The sequence below is a fragment of the Acomys russatus genome, chromosome 7, assembly GCF_903995435.1.
Source record: "Acomys russatus chromosome 7, mAcoRus1.1, whole genome shotgun sequence".
Classification (NCBI taxonomy): domain Eukaryota; kingdom Metazoa; phylum Chordata; class Mammalia; order Rodentia; family Muridae; genus Acomys; species Acomys russatus.
This window is the reverse complement of record NC_067143.1, coordinates 15,897,777-15,905,404: the sequence shown is the minus strand read 5'-3', so window position 1 is coordinate 15,905,404 and position 7,628 is coordinate 15,897,777.

The following is a 7,628-nucleotide window of genomic DNA, read 5'->3' as shown; positions in this document are numbered from 1 at the left end:
AGTTGTCCTTTAGTTGAATACATAGACAATACTATGAAATTTCAGGGCAGAAAACACAAAGAATAATAAAAATAATATCCAGCAAGGAAATAAAATAAGTCTTATCAATTACATTTTCTCAAAGATAAAAATGTTTGGACATATTTAACTTGTGGAATCAGGCTATAATTTGCTTTGAGTTACTCTACATTATGTATAGCATTAGTCTTTCAGATGACATTTCCTTAAGATTATCTATTTTATTACTATTGCTTCGTTGTACAACTTGAAGTCAGGGAGGGAGATACCTCCAGAAGTTCTGTTACTGTGTGCTTCAGCTATTTTGAGTGTTTTGTTTTTCCATATAAAATTGATAATTGTTCTTCCAAAGTCTATAAAGAATTGTTTTGATATTTTGATGGGAATTGCATTGAATCTATACATTGCTTTTGGTAAGATTGCCAGTTTTACCATGTTAATCCCACCTATGCATAAGCATGGGAGATCATTTCATCTTCTGATATCTTCCTCAATTTCTTTCTTCAGAGACACGAAGTTCTTGTCATACAGGTCTCTCATTATCTTGATTAGAGTTACACCAAGGTGGCACTCAGAGGAAGGACAGCAGGTTACTGAGAAGAGACTTGATACCCTATGAGCATATACAGGGGGAGGTAATCCCCCTCAGGAACAGTCATAGGGGAGGGGAATAAGGGGAAAAGGGGAGGGAGGGAAGAATGGGAGGATACAAGGGATGAGATAACCATTGAGATGTATCAAGAATAAATTAATAATAAAAAATTTTTTAAAAGATATTTTATATTACTTGTGGTTTCCCTAATTTCTTTCTCAGCCCATTTGTCATTTGTATACAAGAGGGCTACTGATTTATTTTAGTTAATTTTTTACCCAGCCTCTTTGCTTAAGGTGTTTATCAGCTGTAGATCTCTGGTAGAATTTTGGCAGTCACTTATATATACTATTATATCATCTGTGAATATGGATTGCTTAACTTCTTCCTATTGAATTTGTATCCTTTTGATTTGATATCCTTTAATTGCCTTATTGCTCTAGTTAGAGCTTCAAGTTCTATATTGGGACAGAAACTCCACTAGGAGACCAACAAAGCTATCTAACCTAGGCCTAGGGTGGCTGGTGGAGACTGAAACACCAACCAAGGACAGCACTTGGACAGGTCCTAGGCCCCCTACACATCTGTGCTGATAGGCAGCTTGATCTTCTTCTGAGTCCCCTAGTAAGGGGAGTGAGGAATGTCTCTGACCAGGTCTCTGTTGCCTGCTTTTTGATCACTTTCTCCTGGTGGGGCTGTCTTGGTAGGCCACCAAGGAAAAGGATCCACTTAGTCCTGATGTGATTTTATGTGCTGGAGTGAGTTGGTGAGAGGTTCCCCTTTTCTGAAGGGGTAAGAGAGGTGAGATTGGGTAAGACGGAGGGAGGGTGGGACCAGGAGGAGAGGAGAGATGTAAAGTGAATAAATAAATTAACTAATTTAAAAAAGAATATCTATTTTACAAGAAGCTTTTGACTCTATTTTGAATGTGGAGGACAAGTGTTGTAAGTGGATACACAAATAACACCTTATATCTGGAGGCACCAACATAGTACAAACTATAAATGAATTAATCCTTGCAACTACAAAAATATGACAAACTATAAAACTATCAAGGATAACTGGGTCTGTCTGAGCATGTTGACTTATTAAAACCATATTTTAAAAACCAGACACAAGAAATTACCAGAGACATCAGACTAAACAGAAGATAAAACTCCTTCATCTGGACTCCATAAAGAGGACACCTAACATAGAAATAGGAATAATTGTATAGACAGGCTACTTGACCAACCAGAGTATAAATCTAAGGACATACCTGAAGAGAAGTCCCTACTACCTCAGGGGATGTAACTCAGTTTAGTCCCAACTGTTGACACAATCGAGTCAACTTGCTTTCTGTTCTTCATTACTCCTACCTGAAAACACACACACACACACACACACACACACACACACACACACACACACACACACACACAGGAAAAGAATATATAGGAAATATGGGACACTATGAAAAGAGTAAATCTAATAGTTAAAGCAATAATTAAGTAACTAAAAGAATAATAATTCTAGGAATTAAAGCAATGGCTGAGGGAAAAGAATTCCAGGTCAACAGCTTAGACCAGATCTTTGATAATATCATAGAATAAAATTTCCCCAAACCAAGGGAAGATGTGCACATTAAGATACAAAAAGTAGATTTATGGATCCAAGATGGCAGCGCCGACCACACACTATGCCTGATTGTCAGGACTGAGCCTAGGGACCGGGCTGGGAGCTACAGACCACAAGACCTGGAGAGTCCAGTGTCAGAGGGATCCACACGGTGTAGAACACAGGTGAGTCTGGCCTCGGGCCATCCAAGTGGTCCACAGAAGATAGGGACCCAGTCCCCAGAGTCTGCGCCTGAGCTCTACATCTCAAACTCTGTATCTCAGACTGAACTGTGGGTGGTGGAGACCAGTGTCCGTATCTGCTGGCCCAGGGGAAAACCCAGGAGAAGAGGTGGATCTGAACTCATACGTCCTTGACAGTCGACAGAAGACCCTAGGGCCTGTGAAGGCTCGGCAAGGTCACCAAAGCTCAGGCAAACACAGGCTAGTGGACTGTGGACTGTACCTGCTCTCTCTCTCTCTCTCTCTCTCTCTCTCTCTCTCTCTCTCTCTCTCTCTCTCTCTCTCTCTCTCTCTCCTCTCTCTCTCTCTCTCTCTCCTCTCTCTCTCTCTCTCTCTCTCTCTCTCTCTCTCTCTCTCTGACTGAACTATGGGCTACAGAGCACCAGAATCTGTGTCTGCTGGTCCGGGTGGTGGGGAGCCCAGAGTGTGGAGCTGGCATAGATCTGACCCCCATCACCCCTCTGGTCCACGGAGGGACCCAGAGTTCAGGCAAGAGTGGACACATTTTCCAAAACCCAGCCAAATAGTGCAGGCTAGTATGCTGTACCCGCACACTCTCTGTGTCTGGAACAAGGCCGTGGGGCCCAAGCAAGGGCAAACATGTTCTCCAGAGCCTAGCCAAACTCAGGCTACAGCTCTATACCAGTGCTATGTCTGTCTGAACCAAGCACCCAGAGCCTGGACGGTCAGAGGCATCTTCTCGAAACCCAGCCAAATACAAGCTATTGCACTGTAACCTCACTCTCTCACAGACTGAACCAGGGCCCAGGAAGGCATGGGAAAGGTCTCCAAAGATCAGCCAAATTCAAGCTAGTAGGATGTATAGGCACTTTCTCTTGAACTGAACCCTGGGCTGCAAGGCACCAGCATCCGAGTCAGCTGGCACCAGGTTGGCGGGCAGGGACCAGGTGGGGGGGGCTGCAGGGTCTGGAGTAAAGTCCCCAGGGCTGAACCCAGGTCGCTTGCCTCATCCAGGGAAGGGTTCCCTAATCCCCACAGGGGGGTCTCAATCTATAGGCACTCACCTAAGACCTGCCAGTGAAGAACACCAAAAATGACCACTCAAAGTCAGAAACAGCAAGTTGACTAAAGGCCAGCATAAAAAAATCACAAACAAAAGCCAAAATAGTGTGGCATCTCCAGAACACAGCTAACCCAAAGCAATCAGCCCTGGAAACTCAAACACAAATGAAACACAAGAAAATTACCTCAGAGATGAAATCAATAAATTAGGAACAAAGAGAACAATTCAAAGAATCAACAAAACCAGGAACTGGGTCTTTGAGAAAATCAATAAGAGAGACAAATCCTGAGACAAACTAACTAAAAGACAAAGAAACTATTCAATTCAACAAAATTAGAAATGAAAAGGGAGACATAACAACCAACACTGAAGAAATATAAGGAATCATTAGTTTTTATTTCAAAAGCCTATATGCCATAAAATATGAAAATCTACAGGAAATGTGCAATTTTCTTGATAGATTCCACTTGCCACAGTTGAATCAGGTAAACAAATTAAATTGTACCTTTTCTCCTACAGAAAAAGAAGCAGAAAAGTCTCTCCCTGCCCCCCCCCAAAAGCCCATGGCCAGATGGTTTCAGCTCAGAATTCTACCAGACCTTCAGAGAAGAGCTAATACCAATACTCTTCAAACTACTAAACAAAATAGAAATAGATGGAACATTACCAAACTCATTCTATGAGGCCACCATCACCTTGATACTTAAACCCCAAAAGACCCAACAAAGAAAGAAATTCAGATCAATTTCTCTTATGAACATCAATGCAAAAATACTCAATAAAATTAACAAACCAAATCTAAGATAGCATTCACTATGACCAAGTAGGCTTCATCCCAGGCATCCAGGGATGGTTCAATATACAGAAATCCATCAATGTAATCCTCCATATAAGCAAACTAAAAGAAAAAAACCACGTGATCATCTCCTTAGATGCCGAAAAGCATTTGACAAATTCCAACATCCATTCATGTGTAAAGTCTTGGAGAGATCAGGGATAAAAGGCACATACCTAAACATAATAAAGGCTATATATAGTAAGCCAATAGCCAACATCAAATTAAAAGGAGAGATACTCAAAGAAATTCCACTAAAATCAGTGACTAGGCAAGGCTGCCCACTCTCTCCATATCTCTTCAATACAGTACTTAAAGTTCTAACTAGAACAATAAGACAACAAAAGGAGATAAAGGTGATCCACATCAAATAGGAAGAATTAAAATTATTTCTATTCACAAATGATATGATATTGTACATAAGTGACTCCCAAAATTCCACCAAAGAACTCCTACATATGATAAACCCCTTCAGCAATGTGACTGGATACAAAATCAACTAAAAAAAGTAGCCTTCCTGTATACAAATGAAAATAGTGTTGAGAAAGAAATTAGGGAAACTACACCCTTCACAATAGCCACAAGTAATATAAAGTATCTAGATGTAACTCTAACCAAGCAAATGAAAGACTTGTATGAAAAAAACTTCAAGTCTCTGGTGAAGGAAATTGAAGATGATATCAGAAGATGGAAATATCTCCCTTGTTCATGGATCAGGAGAATTAACATGTTAGTTTACATTATGATTCATAACAATAGCAAAATTACAGTCATGAAGTAGCAGTGAAAATAATTTTATGGTTGGGATTCACTACGCCAAGAGAAACTATACTATAGGGTCACATTATTAGGAAAGTTTAAAAGCACTGGTCTAGAGTAATGTATTCAGTGACTTTAAGTACAATGAGTGCAAGCCTAGACTTAATGTACCCAGCAAAACTATGTGCTACATTGAAAGAAAAAGAAATATGTTCCATGATACAAGCAACCTAATGCAAATTATACACAACAGACCAAACCTAGACAAAATACATGAAGCAATACTTATGAATGAAAAGAGTAATAAGCATATTGAAGAGATTGTATCAGCTGTAGGAGTTCTCCGGTGGAATTTTGAGGGTCACTTATGTACACTATCATATCATCTGCAAATAGGGATAATTTGACTTCCTCCTTTCCCAATTGGATACCCTTGATCTCCTTTTGTTGTCTTATTGCTCTGGCTAGAACTTCGAGTACTATATTGAAGAGATATGGAGAGAGTGGGCAGCCTTGCCTTGTTCCCAATTTTAGAGGAATTTCCTTGAGTATATCACCATTTACTTTGATTTTGGCTATTGGCTTGCTGTATATAGCCTTTATTATGTTGAGGAAATGGATTGAGCTAGAAATGATCATAATGAGTGAGTTAACCCAGAAGCAGAAAGAATCAAATGGTATATATTCACTTATATCTGCATACTAGCCCAAGGAGCATGTCCCACGAAAGCCTTCACTTACCAGGAAACTGGGACAGAGGGGAGGACATCCTATTGGGACTCTAGATGAGAGAAGCATGGGAGAATAGCAAAGTAGAAGGATCCAGAGGATCCTAGAAACCTACAAGTAGAACATTATGATAGGCAAATTTGGGCCCAGGGGTCCCGCTCAAACTAAGGCACCAGCCAAGGACAATACAGGCGGTAAATTTTAAACCCCTACCCAGATCTAGCCAATGGTCAGAACATTCTCCACAGTTGAGTGGAGAGTGGGATATGACTTTCTCAAGTACTTACTCTGGTGCCTCACATTTGACCATGTCCCCTGGAGGGGGAGACCTGGTGGCACTCAGAGGAAGGACAGCAGGTTGCCAAGAAGAGACTTGATACCCTATGAGCTTATACAGGGGGAGGTAATCCCCCTCAGGAACAGTCATAGGGGAGGGGAATAATGGGAAAATGGGAGGGAGGGAAGAATGGGAGGATACAAGGGATGGGATAAACATTGAGATGTAACAAGAATAAATTTATTAAAAGAAAAAAGAAAAAAAAGAGATTGTATAAGCAAAACAAAGAAATCTGTAATTACTAAAACATAAATCACCACTGAAACACCAACCTACAACTGAAATACAACACAATGACTGAAATCAACACATAACTTTTTGTGTCAATGGCTTCAAATCTCCAGTCATAATACAGAACCTCACTGAATGGATAAAGCTCAAGATCATCTCAAAAAAATCTATCAATTGTCTACAAAAAATTCATCTTAGCTTTAAAAATAGGTACTGCTTTGGACTGTAAGAATAGACAAAAAAATTCAGTCAAATGGGACCAGGAAGCAAGCAGGCATTGTCAGTCTAACAAAATAGAGTTCATAGTAAAACCAATCAGGAGAATAAAAACACCTTATTGTAAACAAGGAAACAATTAACAAAAACACTTTTACTATTTTTAACATATATGGTCCAAACTCTTGTGCAATCAATTTCATAAAAAATTGTACTACTGGAATTAAAAACACAAATTAGTATCAATCCATTAATTGCCTATAATTTCCATACATCACTTTCTCCAATAAATAGGTCATTTTGACAAAACATTAAGCAGCAAAAATTCAAAATTAAATTAAATAGTATATTAAATGGCAACAGATATTTATAGAATATTCCACCAAAATAGCAGAGAATATATATTCTACTCAGCATCCCATAGAAACAGCTCTAAACAGGCCACATCTCAGGACGTGCACCCACCCTCACACACACACACACACACATACACTTTAGCAAATTCAGTAAGACTGAAATAACTTTGGGAACCTTATCTGAACATAATGTGGTAAAATGTTAAATCGATAGCATACAACCCTATAGTAAATATGAAAACTCAAGCAAATTAAACAATCCAACAATGGCCATGCCTTTTATCTAAAATTACACTGTTTCTGTGAATCTCTTCTCATTACCAAAAAGTTAAACATCCCCTAAAGGTCCCAATCACCAGGTAAGTTGGAAAGAAAATTAATGACTCAACACAAACTAACTGGAGTAATTTTCTCTCACAGTTTCCATGAGAATCTGCTCACTACCCCAGGCTTCGAGTGACCTACATCCTTTAGAACTGATGCATGGAAAATCTTTTGTATTAAGAATTTGCTCTTATCCTCCACAGCTGTTGGTGCCTATGTCCTGCCCCTCTTCCACACCTGAGGGTTCATAAGAAGCATAGCTCATAAGCTTCTATCACAGATTTTTCCTGATTTACTATCTTTTCCAATACACTCAGGAGACTAGGTTTACCTCAAAACCCTAAGCCTTGAATATATCTAACCTCTGTT